Here is an 18800-nt window from a genome sequence, read left to right as displayed (position 1 = left end):
AAAATACTGTCTCTCCTAAGACGACCTAACAAGGATTCTGTCAGAAGGGGTACCCAGCACCAAAATGCTTGCCTACTATGGAAATTTGTGAAATCCCATGAACCAAAATATCTATCTATGGGCTTTAATACAGAGTAATAACAATCTACCATTAATTGTCTATTGAATTTCACATAGGATTTTCATAATCGATATAGGTCTGTTATGTTATGTTAAAGATATTTATCAAGCGCACGTTCACCACACAGTTTCTTGGCGCTGGAGTGGAGATGAAGTAGCAGCGGAAGGAGGGGTCTAGTTGTCATATGCCTGGGAAAACAACCAGGTTTTCAGCTGTTTTCTGAATAGTGCATAAGAGGTGACAGACCTCAGCTCCACAGGGAGTGAATTCCAAAACTGGGGGGCTAAGACTGCAAAACGAGAGCCACCATGTTTCTTACGTTTAAAGGTAGGAGTGACTAACAGATGCAGACAGGAGGATCGTAGGTCATGAGTGGGGACATAATGTAGAATCTTGAAGGAAATGAAGGCTGGACTATTGTAATGGAGTGCTTTAAAAATAGTGCATCCCAACTTAAATACACAATGCGTGGCCACTGGAAACCAGTGGAGGCTTTTCATCAGTTGTCTGACGTGATGCCATTTAGGTTGGTGAAAGATCAGTCTAGCAGGCTGATTCTGGACTAGCTGAAGGCGTCTGAGTTGGTTATCTGGCATTCCTACATAAAGTGAATTGGCATAGTCCAGTCGGGAGATGACCAAAGCCAAGATAACTAAGGTCAGAGCTTCCCGAGACAGAAATCTTCTGATCTTCTTGATTCTACGCAGTTGATAAAACCAGACAGAGACCACGGAGCTGATCTGAGCCTTCAAGGACAGGTCATTGCTTATCACTATGGCCAAACTCTTGGCTGAGCTAACCGGAAGGGGAGGGTCGCCCAGAATAGGAGGCCAAAAGTTGGAGTTCTATGGATTAGCAAGCTCGCCACTGAGGATAAGCTCTGTTTTATCAGGGTTGAGCTTCAACTCATTTTTGTTCATCCATTCACTTATGAAGATCATAGTGTCTTGAAAATGAGACACAGAGGATGGAGAATGGTTGATATCAAAAACCAATTGAAGATCATCAGCATAATTATATGTCCCAACGTTCCTTTCTCGCAAGGAGGAGATTAAAGGGAGGAGGTACAAATTAAAAAGAAGCGGGGAGAGGGAGGAGCCTTGGGTAACTCCACAAGTCAATTCCATTTTCTTGGAGGAGAAGTTGGTAAGACGTACTGATTGAAACCGGTTGCTGAGGAAGGAGGAGAGCCACTTCAAAGCCAGGCGTTGGATCCCGGCTTCGCTGACACGATCAATCAGAATGTTATGATCGACCGTGTCAAAAGCAGCTGACAAATCTAGGAGAACCAGGACCTGGGTAAGGTCCCTATCCGCCCCCCCTCTGAGATCATCCATGACTGTCAGGATGACTGACTCTGTAGAATAGGCGGGTCGAAAACCAGCCTGGTGAGAGTCCAGAACATGGAACTGTTCGACAAAGGAGCTGAGTTGAGTTGAAACATATGCCTCTAGGAACTTAGCAAGGTAAGGTAGTAAGGAGATAGGGCAATAGTTACTTAGAATAGATGGATTCTTCAAAATGGTGATCATTTCCACACTTTTAAAAAGGTCAGGGACAATTCCAGACTTAAGTGAATTGTTAAGAAGAGAGAGTGGGAGATTCGGGCATTTAGTAAAAACTTCCTGAAAGACGTGAGGATGGCAGCAATCATTTGGGGAACCAGAGCTAACCTTTTTTAGTAAACCCAGGAAGGTCTCCTGAGAAATGGGGGGAATCAGAATCAACTGGGACGAAGATCTACAGATATTGGGAATGTCAATAAAAGAGACAGAGGTCGGAATACTAGCCTTAATGGCAGTAATTTCCTCCGTAAAATATGAGTTAAGAGAATCACAGAGAGACTGTGAAGGGGTCGGTTTCAGCATGATTCGGTCTGGTTTGGAAAGCTTGTTTACTATAGGAAAAATATCTTTAGACTGGTTGGCGGAGTTTAGAACCTTCTAAGAGAAATAATCTGCCTCAATTTGTAGAATGGAATTTTTGTATTCTTTCATCAAGTTAATCTAAGTGGACTTATTTTCTACCAGATAATGAAGTCTCCATCTGCGTTCTGCTTGTCTCAGCGCCAGCTTCTTCGTTTTTAGTTCAGCAGAGAACCTCCGCTGTGCGTCGTGGGGTCTCAGAAACTTAGTTGACTTAAGAGGGGCAACGCTGTCGCATGCAGACTCAAGCCATAACTTGAAGTGCGCTGCCTGTGTTTGAACCGGTTCCGGTACAGACGGGGCCGTGGAGGTTAGAAGTGAGCAGAGGTAATCAATGTTTGCACTTTTCTAATTTCTCGACATGCAATTCTTTGCCAGTAGGGTTTTAATGGGTGATACATCAGAAAGAGTAAAAGAAATAAAATGAGGATCCAACCATATACAAGGGGAAATCAGGGAGGTCGAGATCGCCAGATTAGCTGTCCAGACTTGGTCCAGCATGTGCCCCTTTATGTGAGTAGCTTTGCGCACATGTTGGGTGCATTCATTCCGGACAGAAGATCTGTCAGTTCTATTGAGCTGGCACTCTCCTGTTTGTCGTAGGGCCAATAGTTAAAATCACCTATAATAAGGAGTCGGGAGTAGTTAATGGCTAAGTGAGAAATCATTTCACCCAAACCCTGGGGGAAAGTAGGCATATTATAAGGAGGTCTATAAAAAAGAGCGCAAGTGAAAGATTACTTGGGGATTCAAATTGAAGAACTAGACTATCAACAGAGGGAAAACCAGTAACCCCTAGTGACTTAAACTGGTGATCCTTATCGATGATAGCTGCAAGCCCATCCCCGCACTTTCCCTGGGGGACGGTTAGATTGCAAGATGTAGAAGTTATCTGGTACTGCCGCTAAGATGTCAGGGGCAGACTCTTCAGTAAGCCATGTTTCAGTAAGAAGTAGAATATCTGGCTTTTCAGACTGTAAAAGTTGAAAAATTTCGAGTTGGTGTTTCACCATGGACCGAGTGTTCAGATACATAACCAGGAGACCCTTTATTTCCTTGCTCTGAGGAGTATCAAGGGTGTGCAATATTATAGGAGAGGAGGGAGCAAAGTTGGGCAGGATTTCAGGGTGAGTAAGTCTCTGCTTAAAAATACCCGACTCCTTTAAGCTGAGACAAATATTATCAGCTATTTCATACTTTCCATACAACTCTCTCAACTCCATGGCCGAGTAGCTAACAGAAAAGGCATAGTGGCTGGCCCCTGGGCCTGTACAGCCGCGGATGGGCGCAGACGGGCTTGACTTTGGCGAGTCGGTGCCACGCCCTCTGCACGAGTCAACTGCGCGGCCGAGCCCCCATCTGCCTAAGTACTCGTCTCAGCCAGCAGGAAATGAGGGGATGCAGGGGAGGAGTCGCGTCCCCTCTGTTCAACCAGAACTAACAAGCCATAACGGACCGGGGGACAGCGAGGAAATGAAGCTGAACGTAAGTGGGTCACAACAAAATACAAGATTAGCAGTTTTAAAAACAATAAGAAAACAAAGTAGTTAAAAGAAATGCCAGACCGCTTTAACCTTACGGCGCTAGCTTCTCACCACTGTGCGGCCGAGCCCCCATCTGCCTAAGTACTCGTCTCAGCCGGCAGGAAATGAGGCAATGCTGGGGAGGAGTCGCGTCCCCTCTGTTCAACCGGCACTAACAAGCCGTGACGGACCAGGGGACAGCGAGGAAATAAAACCGAATGTAAGTGGATCACAACAAAATACAAGATTAGCAGTTTTAAAAACAATAACAAAACAAAGCAGTTAAAAGAAATGCCAGACGGCTTTAACCTTATAGCGCTAGCTTCTCACACAAAATATAAAGGATTAAGCCTATATCCTATATATTTTGCTTCTCATCATAAACGACTCAGACCTACTGTGTGGTTTCATAAGCTTTCCCGCAAAGAAACCATCAGGAATACTATAATAAAGTTAGACAAATATGCACAAAATAAAGTCGTCAATACAGTACAAAATCCATACTACTAGAGCCTAATAAGGGTTACTATAGTGCAAATCGTTTACCCCTGTTTCTTCAGGTGTGTCACCAGCAGTAAAACCCTTGCCCACTACAGTAATCTACAAGATTACATGCAACAAAAGGCTTGCCTACAGGCTTTAGCACAGTGCAATAACCACTCTTAAAAGAGGTTTGCCCCCAACACATAACTTTTCACTATAAATAGTTAAGACCTACTTTGTCATAACTATTCATTATAAACAGGCCACACCTAAAGAGTCTGACCTAACGTTTCCCAGTGAACTGATAAGGTCTCTACCCTTTACCAATTACTTGATAATATATAGAACTCAGGCCTGCGAGGCGCTCCTACCGGTAGCGCGGAACAGCTGGTCCCAAGCAGGAGACCAATGATGAAGCATGACACCTAGGTATCTGGGTGTGTGAGGTCTCCTAGTTCCAACAAGGGAACACCCTGTTCCCTGACTTTGTTTTTGGTTTTGTCTCCACATTCCCATACCTCCTTCCTATCTCCGGGGAACTTAGTATTCTTTTTGCTTATAAGTTATCTGGACATATACTCTGGACCCCGTTAAACACTGTCCACCACTGGTTCCTTATTTTGTACCAAATCTCCCTACAGTTAACAAGTATAAACACAGATCAATGCATAGCAAACAAGAGAGCATGTGGCAGAACATATCAGATAATGTGGCGCGCGCTGGTTGAAAGCAGAAGAGTGTTCACGTGCCCTTGAGAGTCCGTGACATGGTGAAGTCCCGTAGTTGAGCTACACAGCATTCCTATGGTTTGGGAGGGGGCATCAGGCCTTTTTGTCCACATTCGATAACTCACCTCACGAAAGAGCGCTTATGATTATCAGTCTGGGAGTACGGTGTGATTCAACAGCTTCCACCCACATAATAACTTAGCAGTGGAAGCTCTGGGCGGGGTGTTTCCTTTCTTCATTGGGGGTAGGATGAGGGGGGCCCTCGTACGCTCAGATCAATCTGATCACCTCAGCCAGCACTCTAACAAACGAAGGGGGGCATAAGTGGCAATGTGAGCCAGCATAAATTTCAAAGGCCATGGCATATAAAATAACACAGGCCAGGGGAAGCATCATCATTCTTTTTTTTACTGATGCATTATGGGATTTGTAGGCATGCTTTTAGAATGGAAATAGCCGGGTACAAATTTCATCAAGAAAACCATGCACACAGCAGCCTTAGCAATTAAATAGAAGTCTGATCATTACCCAAAGATCAGATAAGAGTTTGCCGGGTCAGATGACTTCATGCATCACAATCAGTGACGAAAGGGAAGATCTACATGTAAACATGGTGTGGTATCTTCCACACCTCAACTCCCCCCGGCGCCTCGCATGTAATGGAGCTGCTCGCGGTGACATCACTTAGAATGTCACCGCGACCAGCATTCCAAGGCGAGCGCCGGGGACTGTGTAGAGCGGCTGACTGAAGCGAGGCTGTGGCTGAGGTCGCAGTGATCCTGTCTTGTTAATAAAGACTTTCCTGTCATCACCACCTGGAGTCCGTATCTTCTTTTGGTGGATTTCACACTGGCGACGAGGGTGAACCTTCCTGCGACCTCAACACGCCCCCGGAACGAGGTGAGGTCACAGCTGAATGAACATCGAGAAGCGGGCGCCAGCTGACAGCCTTCGTTTTCCCCGCATGAAGAATTGCTGGAAGTCCTGAGGAAACCGGGCGAGTCGAAAGGAAACTGCCCTGCTGCTCCTGACCTGAAGTAAGGTGACCTCTGCCTGCGCGCTTTATTATTCTGGCCATGCGGAGTACACAAAGCAAAATTAGAAATAAAAAGAACTCTGGCATCTAAGACTTGTATTTGCGCATCAGCCCGGCAAGCAGGGGAACTTTGAAAAGAGGAAAAGTGTAACGTGGGCGCGAGCTCCGCCCGAGCTCAATCACTGCCACTTTCCAGACCGTACTACATCTAATGCGTGTCTCCTCAGCGCGTAACGGGGCAGCTATTTTAATTGGAATCAGCGTGTGAAATCTCATGTCACCGCCCCCTCACAGTCTTTTTATTTCTTCGGTGGTATTGCGTGTCAGTTTCCACGCCCAGTGTCCAGGGTGTGCGCACAAGGCAGCGAGGGAGATGTTTTAAATGAATTGTGAAGGGACGACCTCCAACTGTATTAGATGCCAGAGTTAGGCTGACCAGGCTGCTGCGAGGTGTGACTGAACTTGTGTGCTCCGTCTGGGAAGTCTCTTCTGCATCGGAAGCCCACGCAGCAGGCAGGCGAGCGCACGTTTGGCAGCTCCTCTATCACTTCTGACAGTGTGTATAAACCAGCACGGCAGGCCAGGCAAACAATTTCCACACGTGATTTATGCACTGCATGCCTTGACAGAGACAATAGAAGATATCATCAAGAACTGTGGACGGTTTCAGCAGTAGGCAGTGGATGTGAATGAAGGAGTTTTTGCCACCTCTTTTAGAACTGTGCTGGCAGTAAGGAGATAACCTCGTGTCTTCACACCCTGAACTACTGGTGACTTTTCACTTCTCTGCCTACAGTTGGTCATGTGCTGAATACTCCCAGTCCTATGGTGCAAGGGCCGTGCAAGAGAATATATACATTTTGTGTTATTATATTGCTGTTTTTATATTTTCCATGCCAGTTCAATGTCCCTTTCACCTATTCATGTGGATGTAGACTCACAAGTACCTCTGTAACTTGTTTATTAGCCAATTGTGAGTTCAGTATCATTAGATCCAGAGGGTTTCATTGCCATAGCAAGCAGGTGGCCTTTTGATAGTATTCCCTGACATACACTCTCTAGACCGTTGTGGTTATAACATGCAAAGTGTAACCCCTCCACCTTTTTTCTTAACCAACCCAGGTGACCCCACCATCCTATGGAAAAAATGGAAGAAAGTTTTTTTAAATTACGCAACTGTGTGTGGGCCTAACTTAGGGTTAGAAAGGAAAGTTGCTTTGTTGGCCTATTACCTAGGCGCAGAAGGGGAGGAAGTTCTAGACCATCTCCCAGATTTAGGGGCACAGGAGGCAAGAGGTCTGAATGAGTTTGAAATTAGCCTTAAGAAGTTAGATCTGCACTACCTCCCTAAGACAAGCACAATCATGGAGAGGTACCACTTTGGGAAGAGAGCACAGAAGGAAGGAGAGTCTATAGAAGACTTTGTGTCTGAGTTGAGGAAATTAGCCGCCACGTGCAAGTTTGGTGGAGCGAGTGAGGAGAGAATTAGGGACCAGTTTGTTTTGACCTGCAGGGTGGAGCGAGTGCGTGAAGAGCTATGGCTCAAAGATGACCCGCCGTTGAGAGAAGTTCTCATCATAGCCAAGCAGGTAGAGCACATGTTGCAGTGTGTAAAGGAGATTAAGCAAGATGCAGGGGAGAAGAAGAATGATGACAAGATTAATGTCAGTGAGGTGGTGTCCGAATGCGAGACTGTCTCTGTAGTTAAAGGTCAGAAGGCAGTGGGCAAGGAACAGAAGGAAGGCAGGCCAGGAGGATTATTCAAAGGTACCTGCTACAGGTGTGGCAAACAAGGGCACTTAGCTAACGATAAGGAGTGTCCCGCTCTCAGATTCACATGCAACAAGTGTGGTAAGAAAGGCCATTTCAGGCAATATTGCAAGAGTGGGCAGGGGGCCAGTAGACAGAGTAGAGACAGAACGAATGTGGTGTGCGACGAGTTTGTTGTGCAAGTCAAAGAGTTGAAGGCGCCTGGTCCCGGAAACCCTTTGTGTGCAGAAGTTACAGCACAGGTAGATGAAGATCAAGTCGATAGTCCTAAAGACACCATCAGAGTAGGAGAGACTGACCTAGAAGCATTGTTTGACTCCTGTTCTAGAATAACAATTATCAATGCCAAGGAGTTCTCACGTGTGTCTAAAGGAAAGATAATCTTGAAGAGGTTAGACCTGAGGCCAGGAGGGTATGCGGGGCGCCCCATCTCCATGAAGGGGTACTTTCTGAGCAGAATTGAGTACAGAAACAGGACTACTGTGTCTAAAGTATATGTATCCACAGTAGGAGACAACATTTTGGGGTGGCGAGCTCAGAAGGGTTTGGGCGTGTATCTCAATCCAAACAGCAATCCCCAGATTTTGATACAGGAGATACGAGAGTGTGAATCTGACATCACTAAGGAGTTTGCAGAGGTGTTTAGGGAAGGGCTTGGATGTTTGAAGAACTACTGTCACAAAATAAAATTGAAGATAAATGCCAAGCCTGTGGTAGCAAAAGTTAGAAGACTTCCCATAGCCATTCAAGAAGAGGTCAGGTCCGAATTAGAGAAACTGTGTAAGGCTGGAGTCATCGAACCTGTGGAAGCGACCGAATGGTTGGCGCCCATCGTGGCAGCGAAGAAGAAGGATGGGTCAGTCCGGCTCTGCATTGATTTGAGGGCCCTCAACAAAGAGGTCGTCGTTGACCGATACCCTTTGCCGAACATCACCCAGATGATGAGCATGCTAGAGGGTGCCAAGGTGTTCTCCACTCTTGATCTCACCTCGGCCTATTTCCAGATAAAACTTCACGAGGAATCTCAGGAACTCACTGCTTTTGTGACACCCATGGGCGCTTACAAGTTTAAAAGGATGCCGTTCGGTTTGGTCTCGGCGGCCGCCGTGTTCCAAAGAATCATGGGCAACATCCTGAAAGGTATCCCAGGCGTCATGTGTTACCAGGATGACGTGCTTGTCTTCGCTAAGAACCAAGTTGAGCATGATGAGAGACTGAGATGTGTGCTGAGGAGGTTTTTGTCCCAAGGCCTAACCGTAAAAAAGGACAAATGTGTATTCAGTTGTGCCGAGTTGGATTTCCTGGGCCACAAGATAACGACAGAAGGCATACGTCCCAAGGCCGAACTGCAAGACACCATCGTGAACCTGTCGCCTCCCAAAAGCAAAGACGAGATCAAATCGTTCATGGGGATGTTGGAGTTCTATGGAAAGTTCATAAGGAACTTGGCAAGCAGGACTTACGCCATCAGGCTATTGCTAAAAAAGGAAAACGAATTTGAATGGAGCCAGGAATGCCAGAGCGAGTTTGAGGATGTAAGAAGAGCTCTTGCAGAAGCACCTAGTTTGAAGTCATACCTGCCCGGCAGGGCAACGATCCTCACCACCGATGCAAGTGCTAAAGGGTTGGGAGCTGTTCTCACCCAGAAAGGCGTGGAAGGAGAAGAGACTATAGCCTTTGCCTCAAGGTCACTCCAGAAGTCTGAGAATAACTACTCAGTCATCGAAAAGGAAGCATTGGCAGTATCATGGGCTGTTGGAAAATTCAGAGACTTCCTGTGGGGTACGCAGTTCACCCTCCGAACCGACCACAAACCGTTGGTAGAAGTGTTCAGCAAAAAGGGTTTGGATGCCATCTCCAGCAGGATAAGGCGTTGGGTGGTCAGTCTCCAAGAGTACACATTCCATGTCGAGTACGTCCCAGGAACGCAAAACCTTGCAGCTGACTGCCTGTCCAGACTCGTCAGCGGTGTAGGAGCAAGTGAAATGCGAGACAAAACTGATGAAGAAGAAGAGGGATACATGGTTGAGAATGTCTGCACCATTCAGAAGGCGTTGGGTGAAGAAACGTGGAGGAAGGCACAGGAAGAGGACAAGACTATGGAGGAAATTTGCAGAAGAGTGAGGGATGGATGGAAGCACGGTGACAAACGAGACGAAGACCTACGACCTTTCCAGGCCGTCAAGGACGAGTTAACTATTGTTGACGGATGCCTGTTCAGGGGAACAAGGCTTGTGCCACCAGCAACCGTGAGGGACAACCTGATCGAGATAGCTCACGAAGGGCATATGGGTATCACAAAAACCAAGCAAAGACTCAGGGAGAGCTATTGGTGGCCGAACATGGACCTGGCCACCGAAAGGAGAATCAGGGAGTGCATCCCGTGCTGCAATAGTGACAAGGTCTTGAAGCAACAGACACCACCCATGGTGTGTAGGCCACCCCCGTCAGGACCATGGGACGAGTTGGCTTTGGACATCGTTGGCCCGATGACTGGGGATCTGCGGACACCTTACATTTTGGTGCTCATGGACTTGTATTCTCGGTGGCCAGAGATAAAACTCGTCAGTGAAGTCACAACCAAGACTGTCATCGGATTCCTACAGGAGGTATTTATCCGAGAGGGGCTCCCCAGCAACATCCTCACTGACAACGGAGTGCAACTATGCTCGAAAGAGATGGGAGACTTCCTAGAAGAAAGAGGCATCAGACACAAGCGATGCGCATTATACCACCCAGAAACCAATGGCATGGTAGAACGCTTTAACAAAACCCTCAAGGAGAGCATCCAGCTGGCCAAAGCCAGTGGCATAAATTGGAAAGAAGAGGTGTGGAGGCGTCTGGAAGCGTATAGGTTCACGCCGCATCAGACGACGGGCGTCACCCCGTTCGAATTGCTCCGCGCAAGGACACCCAACACTAAGCTAACCCCGGGGTGGATGGAATGGCACAAGGGGTGGTCGGACCGAACCAAAGAAAAGGATAGTCTGAGGAAACATGTACAGGCCATGAAGGTGAGGAAAGAAGGTTACGACCTACGCAAGGCCACACGGGAAGTTGAGTTCAAAGTAGGTGACGACATCAAGATCAAAGCACCCACAGGGAAGGCAAGCTGGTCAGAGTACAGCAGTCCCACTAAAATCACAAAACTTTTCAAGAATGCTGTTAAAACTCAAGAAGGGAAAATATGGAACCTAGGGAGAGTTGTAAAGTACCACCCTCCAGTAGAAGTCCCTGAAAGTGAAAGAGAGGGAGAGTGTGGTCCTAGTCTGGATAGTGGTTTCACCATTAGGAGGCCGTCAGGTGTCTCTCACCCGGGCCACAGGCCCAACAGGAGAGTGATCAGACCTCCCAGGCGTTTCGACCAATATGTAATGGGGTAACTATTGCCATTCCGCGTTGAACTATATGTAATGTTGTACTAGTACCAGGCAGGACCGTAGCTCCACACCAGGCCATTAATATTGATTATGTTACACACCCCTGTTGGGTGTCCCTGTGTCACCTGGTACGTTCTACGGTCCTTGTGATGTTATGTTTTCCTTTCCGCAGGGAAGGGGGATGTGTGGTATCTTCCACACCTCAACTCCCCCCGGCGCCTCGCATGTAATGGAGCTGCTCGCGGTGACATCACTTAGAATGTCACCGCGACCAGCATTCCAAGGCGAGCGCCGGGGACTGTGTAGAGCGGCTGACTGAAGCGAGGCTGTGGCTGAGGTCGCAGTGATCCTGTCTTGTTAATAAAGACTTTCCTGTCATCACCACCTGGAGTCCGTATCTTCTTTTGGTGGATTTCACACATGGGCAACAGACTGACACAACACGAAGGAAGAAGCGGCGACATTTATTAAAAGCAGGAGGAGGGCTGTAGCAGAAGCTACTAAGGGCAGAACTACGGGGGTGCATGTGGCATAGTGCACAGAAACTCCATAGGAGGTGGCAGGGGGACACTGAAGAAACAACACGGGGAAGGGAGGAAGATGATGGAAGCATCATGGGGGAAGGGGGAATCAACACTAAGGGTTCGAGTGGGGGAAGCAACAACAGGCATAGAAGAGGAGTGCACAGGTGGAGAGGGACGTAACGGGGGCGGGGAAAAGCACATGCGCTACTGAGAGCAACACCATGCTAGGGGAGAGAAGCATAGGGACATATAGTAACCGCTGCAAGTAGTGAACAGGAAGCAGGAGCAGGCTGCACTCACCTCTCCTGCACTGGCGTAACAAACTTTGAGGGGGGCCCCCTGCAAGGCAGCTCGGGCCCCCCTCCGGGCTCAATCAGGAGCCCTGCAGCCAGAGTGCTGTGCTGATGGGGCCACCTGGAGCTTGAGTCCCCCCCGCTCCGCAGGGGCTGCGGGGGCCTGTGTTCCGCCCCTGCTCTCCTGGGCTGTACATGTTTAGCCCCCCTCTCACATCCTTCTCCCTCCACGGACACACCTGCTTGCTGGTATGGGCTAGCGGTAGATACCAATGGCCCGCACTACACCGTCCTCTTCTGCTGATGTTTGCTGGTTTTGGTACAGCTGGATTGGTGGTGCTTCGGTGGCTCCTAAACGTTAGAGATCTACAGCTACACAGCTACAGAGCTGCTGACTTTATGAGCGGGGAACTAATTTGCGTCTCAGTGTCGGCTCTATCCCGTGCCTACAAAAAATATGCCATCACATTAAACAATGGAATCAAAATCACAAATGCCGATCATACTGGGAATTTTTTCCTAGTATGAATGCCATTTGCAATTTTGTTCTGATGCCATATTTACAATCCAAAGTCTGTGTCAGCACTCTCATATGACGTGTACTAACAAATCCACAGCTGCATTTGTGCTCGATGTGAGGGCTCCTATCACGATGAGGGAGGGGTAAATCCAGAAATAGAGGCAGCGACGTAAAGGAAAGATAAGGCGGCAACAAATATAAATGCGTCCAAAACATGAAATGCGGCGTCCGTGAAGCGATGCCCAGGCTAATACAGAAAGGGAGGGAAAGCAAAAAAAAATTATCCGGAAGGGGAAGTGGGGAGGGGGAACATAGGGGGAGGATTACACTCTGTATTGTATTTACTAGAGGTCTTCCAGACAGCGCATGCGCACTGGCTAGGCTCGACCTAAAAACATACAAAATTACAATTGGTTAAACAATATAGATCCCCTCTCAAGAAGACCTAACCAGAACCATCCCAGTGAAATTCTACTCCTAGGGTTTGTCAAAGAGGGCGGTCAAGCCATACGACTTGCCTACAATGGTATTAGTTGAGATTACATGTAACTTAATACCTTCATACGTCCTGTAACAAAATGTGACAATAATCCAGTGTTAGAGGCCTGCTGGCTTTACCATGTGCATTTCAGAAAAACAAGCCATACCTATTGCCTTTGTGATAACTTTACATAATAAACAGGCCAGACCTATCGCCTCGGGCATAACATTTTCCTGCACACCAATTAATCCCGGTTATCACTGGCTTGTTACCTTAACCAACTGAGGCTTACTGTACTGAGCATAAGATTTCCCACAAGGCAACCATCAGGCATACAGTCATAAAATTGCAAAATACATTCAAAATTACAGTTGGCAAATCAAATTAGTATCTCTACTAACATTGCTTAACAAGGAATTTCACTGTGCAAATCTTCTATACTCATGGTTTTCAGAGGGGTCACCCCTTACCTACTAAGGTAATCTGTGAGTTTCATGTAACAAAAACCCTGTTTACTTTAATTCAGAGTAACAACAATCTACCTGTTAATGCCTATTGACCTTAACTTATGCATTTCACAATCAATATGTATGGCCTACTGCCGTTATCGTACCTTTTCATAAAAAACAAGCAGCCATATAGCCCTTATCATTAGCTTTTCATCATAACCAACTTAAACCCATTGTACTGAGCATAAACTTTCCACAAGGCAGCCATCCAGCATACGTCTTAAAAATACAAATGTATATAAAATTACAGTTGGCAAAGCAAATTACTAGCTCTCCTAGAGATTGTAACAAGGAGTATTGTAGAGAATGTCATCTCTCGCCACAGTTTGATCGGGTAGCTCACCAACACCAAACCCTTACCTAATACAATGATCTATGAAATTCCACATAACAAAGTTCAACACTCCGTCCATCATCCCCTTTGGGTTTGCTTTATTCGCCATAAGTTGGCAGGGTATGCCCAGACGTGGGTCCCTTGTTCACTTTGCCACTGGATTCAAGCTAGGCTGGCTGATGACGGCTGATTAGCCAGAAACAGGTCCCAGAATGCTTGTTTCCGATCCAGGGAAGACATGGCTTGGCAGTTCAGGCTGGACTGTTCCCATGAGGTACAGGATCAGACTGATTTCCATATGGCCATGTCTGAACTGGGGTGACGGAGTGAGCTAAAGAATGATGATGGATTAAACCCAGATCAGTTAACTGGGGGTGAGTGCTTGCAATGTTCAACACTCTGTCCATCATCCCCTTTGGTTTTACAAAGTACCTGCCTACAGGCTTTGGATAATGTAAGAAGAATTCATCCTTAAAAGCCTATTGTCTTTAATGCATGCGTTCCTCAAAATGTAAGTCAGGCCTTTCAGTTTTGTCACAATATTTCTTATTAAACAGATCAATCCTATGAAATCTGGCATGTTTTTCCCAATGAACAGATGAAGGCTTCACCCTTCAATATTGGCTTTACACTTTATCCAACTCCGGTGAACATAATCTGGCAAACATCATGCTAACAGTTATAAAATTGCAATTATGTAGAAAAATCCAGCTTGTAAATAACATATACAATCCCCCTCAACAGGGACCAACAAGAAACATCACAGTGAAACCCTGCAGAGTTTGTGCAGACTGGCCGGCTTCTTTATAAGTGGCAGGATACAGTTAAGTAGATTGCTGAGACCTGCTAGTAAAGGATTCCCATGAATGAGGAGGTAGACAAGTAGCAGTATTTTTATGGTGGACAGGACTGCAGCTGGTACTACGGGTCATTGCCATATAATTTGAGCATGGTATTTTTATCTTGTATTTTTTTTCACAATAATAGCAGAGTACTAGGAGTTTGGTCCTGAAGAATGCCAAGAACCAGACGCTCTAACAGGCAGAAAAATGTTGACCTTAGTTCAATGGGGAACATCCATATCCCTATTTTTCACTTCGCTGATTTTAGATCTATAAGCTGGAGACACTATTAAAAGTTACCTTTGTTCATCCAGGAGATAGTTTTAACTCACTTTTTGAATTTATTTTTAGCACTCTGTCCCTCATTCTAACCTACCCTGGGTGATGTAAAACACCTTGTGCTCCTCTCCTGAGGGAGAGTTGTAGCCCGCACTGTGCACCTTGCGATCACAGTGTGTAAGAGGGAACCCAATGATGAAGCATGTCAGCATGTCACCTTAGGGTGAGTGAGGGTTCTCGTCTTGACAAATACATTTGTCTTCTCCCTTGCATACATACACATTTTTGTGCAACTAATAGATAGACCATCCGGTTACCTTTATGTGAGTTGAGTGGTAAATGTCAAAACCTTTGTCTACCACAGTAATCTGTGAGATTCCATAAAACAAATTTCCTATGTGTAGTCTTTATCGTATAGTATCTTATAGTAATAACTGCCCTCTTCCCGTCTGTGCTGCTGCTAATGAAAAACACCACTAAGTGTATAGTTATCTAAGTCGCTTTAATAGCATTGCTCTGTGTGCCTCTGAAAGTTCAAGCTCTGGCAGATAGATAAATAAACAAAATGACCACAGCTGGTGGAGGGCAAGCATTTTTTTGTGGAAGTACACAACTTCTGCCCAATGAAAACGTGCTCCTGGCCTCCGTCTCCTGATGATTGTCATATAATTGTCTGGGGACAGCTGCACTGTCAAGCCAGACCATAAAAATAGTTGCTCCTTTTCCTTTTACTTCATTTAACATGTAAATAAATACTTGCCCAATTGACAGCTTTCGGAAGAGCAAAATCAAGTGACCCAGCAGCCCAGGGGGCAGCCCCCTCCTCCCTACCAGTACTTTGAGTATCCATACTTTAAAGTCAACCTGCTTATGGCAACAAGGGAAAAATAAACAACGGGGGACACATCAAACGCTTGCAAACAATTTTAAAAATCGCAATTACACCTTCTTACATCTTTGGAAACATATTTTCCTGCTTTGTTCGATCTTTGATATTTGATGAAACAGTAAGCATTGAAAGGCGTTGCATTCTAGAAGTTTTTACGCAAATGAAAACTGTACCCAGTATTTCTTTACCAGTTGAAAAGCCAGAGACAACTGTTTTAAAAAGCACGGGTTCCAGTTCCCTGTGTAAAAGCATTAACATGTCCCCAGCATGGAAGGTGAAAACACTTACCTGTGGGATATTTCAGGAGTGTAAACGAAGCGGGGCCAGAGACGCCTCTGCCTCGTGCTGAGATGAGTGTTTTCCTGTTGCGACGCCTCGGGAGCCTGTGTTAGTTACCTGCCTGCTCCCTTCAGGTGCCGGTTGCCTTAGCATCGGCTTAGGCAGGGCGGAACCTTTCCTGCTGCGGAGACGGTGCCTGCTGCTGCGAGCCGAGGGCTTCTGGGGTGTGATAATAATACTAGTTTAAACTGATTTTACTCAGCACCCACTGCGGACGCAGGGGTTAATTTAAAACCACTTTGTCACGCGCCTCAGCAGGTGTACCCGACTCTGTATAATTTGAGCAATTACAGTTTTGTTTTTAAAACACCGTGAAGTGAGGACACAACGCCAGCTGGAAGCAATGTTCAAAGACCTTTTGGGGTGAATCGGACAGGGGGGGTGGGGGGGCAAAAAACGTATTCGGAGAGGACAGAGTTATTGTTCTGAATGTCTCTGAGCAACTTATTTTTACGGGACTTCTTTCATTATGTAGGGAGGCAGGTTTTGAGATTTCTTTTGTGCATGCAGGTATGACATTTTAATGTCCAGTCACTCTAACCGTTAACTATTTTCCGTCTACAAATATGATAATCAAACTTTCTTTTTTTTAATGCAAAATAACTTTGAAACCTTTTTCCAATAATTCATCTCAAATTGTGTTGCGGAGTTTTGAGTCCATGATGAAACAGTTAAACACAAAACTACAAGCCCTTCAATGCAACATATTGACTGAGAACAACTGAAATAGATTAATGTATCCTATGTCATGATGCCAAAATGTAGATTTGTGAAAAGCAATACAAAATGTAGTTCCTTTCTGCCTTTCTTAGTCACTAGAACAATGAGAGAAGTAAACCTTAGGCAAGTATAGGTGCATAGAGATCCAGAGCAAGGACAAAATATGACCTTTTACCTCCTCTTTTAAGCACATTCTCGGCCTGGAAGTTGGTGCCATTTAAGTTGCAAGCTTACAACTCCACTGTGAAGTGCCCTGCATGAAACAAGTACAGCACATGATTTAGGTGCCACCCCTTGAGGGCCGCCAGAGCCATGGACAGATTAAATCACTAGTGGCCTTATAACTTGGTGCACAAAATGCATGAAAAAGAAGGCCCGAGGAAAATACCGTTTTAGAACAATATGAAGTAGATTTTTACACGGGCAAAAATCCAGGACCATTTGCAATTTATGTGGAACCCATGATTTGAAACTTCGTGAGTGAACTATTTGCACCTAATTTCAAAGAAATGACGACTGGACACGTTTGGGGCTGGTTCACAAAAGCATTTACAGTACAGGAAGTAATATTTCAGGAGTACTCTTTCATATACTCTTACATACTTTTGTCAATCAGCTCCGATACATCACAGGATTACTGGAGTACACTGCAGTTCACAGGGTCTACAGAGTAAATAAAAATAAAATAATTAATTCTTGGCAAACAAAATCAACAGTAAGCTCTTGCATAGGTACGGATTTGAAAAAAATTAAAATTGTTCATTATTTTCCAGTGTATTGGCTTTTTGCTTCTCTTAAAGGCATCACGTGAGTTTTGGTTTATTTTGATTTTTAACATAATTCAAAACTCATAACTACTAAGTATAAATATCAATATTTTATTAACCAGCCTTCAAAGCTTTCTTACATTAGAATACGACAATCAGTCCTTTTCAATAATCTCTTAAATACCTAACAGCATTCCGAGTAGCATTTACTTTTCCACAGAAAGCAGACATTTTATGCATGTGAAATATTTAAAGACAGTACAACCTAACAGCATTTCGAGTAGCAATTACTTTTCCACCGAAAGCTGACATTTCATACATGTGAAACATTTAAAGACAGTAAATAAATTGTGTGTCTTGTAAAGCGCACTGCTACCCGCACCGCAGGCCTCGTAGCGCTATAGACCGCTGGGGAACCCGTCCTGGCTTTCCCTGTGAGATGGTCCCTCCTGTGAGTCTCCAAGGTGAAACCAGGCATCCCCGGCGTTTGTGAGGGGCTGTTGTGGAGATGAGGCAAGCTTAATGCCCAGAGTTGCCGAGTGTGATCCCTGGTTAGAGTAGGCACCAAGGCGAGAATTATCGAGTCCGCTGATCCTGGTCCAAGACCCTGCCGCGTTGGGAATCGAACCCTGGTCCCAGGCTGTTCTCTGCTCTCGGGTCTGCCGCCTCTAACCAGTGAGCCACACCACTCCACTACACAGTACATGTATTCAATGTGAATTTAGAAGATGCAGACCATCTATATGGTCAATATGTCAGTGGCGTAGCAAGGTCAGGTGGTACCTGGTGCGGAACATTTTTTGTAACCCCCAGCTTGACAAAATGGCAAAAATATGTGTTTAAAACACATATTTTTGCCATTTTGTCAAGCCGGGGGTGACAAGTGTCATCTCTGATGGGGGTGACAAAATAGTAAAATTATGCCTTTAAAACACATATTTTTGCCATTTTGTCAACCCCTCAGTGAGAACAACCGGGGCGGCCCGCACCCACCGCACCCCCTTCCAACACCCCTGCAAAATGTAAAGAAAGAATTTAACCATATTTTCAGAAAATGATTCAATGACTAGAAATGATAAATGTTTGTATAAGATCTGTAAAAAATTAATATATATGTTTTATATGCTCAAACATTTTCACTTTTTAGTGAATCTCTGCAAAAGGATATATGAATGGAGCCTACCTTCTCATGTAAACAAAGATTAGAAGCGACCCTTTCTCGTGTGTGTGTGTGTATATATATAATACAATGGTTGAATAACTGCTACAAAATTCACTACACATTCAGTAATCATGTTCATCGCTACACCTAATTTCTCTGGTGCCCATACAAATGT

At 45.5% G+C, this 18800-nt stretch overlaps 1 protein-coding gene across 1 annotated transcript in view; it reads right to left on the bottom strand.

The window, feature by feature from the left end:
• The window catches only part of LOC144770857 (uncharacterized), a 578425-nt gene extending 562412 nt beyond the window's left edge, over nt 1–16013 (bottom strand). The window contains exon 1 of the mRNA XM_078655640.1: nt 15926–16013. The gene's annotated coding sequence lies outside the window, so the exon portion shown is untranslated. The remainder of the gene's footprint in view (nt 1–15925) is intronic.
• Nucleotides 16014–18800: the final 2787 nt, after the last annotated feature.

Source organism: Lissotriton helveticus, chromosome 1_1 (assembly GCF_964261635.1).
Source record: "Lissotriton helveticus chromosome 1_1, aLisHel1.1, whole genome shotgun sequence".
In the NCBI taxonomy this organism is placed as follows: domain Eukaryota; kingdom Metazoa; phylum Chordata; class Amphibia; order Caudata; family Salamandridae; genus Lissotriton; species Lissotriton helveticus.
The sequence above is the reverse complement of the archived record's forward strand: the minus strand, read 5'-3'. Positions and strand labels throughout refer to the sequence as shown.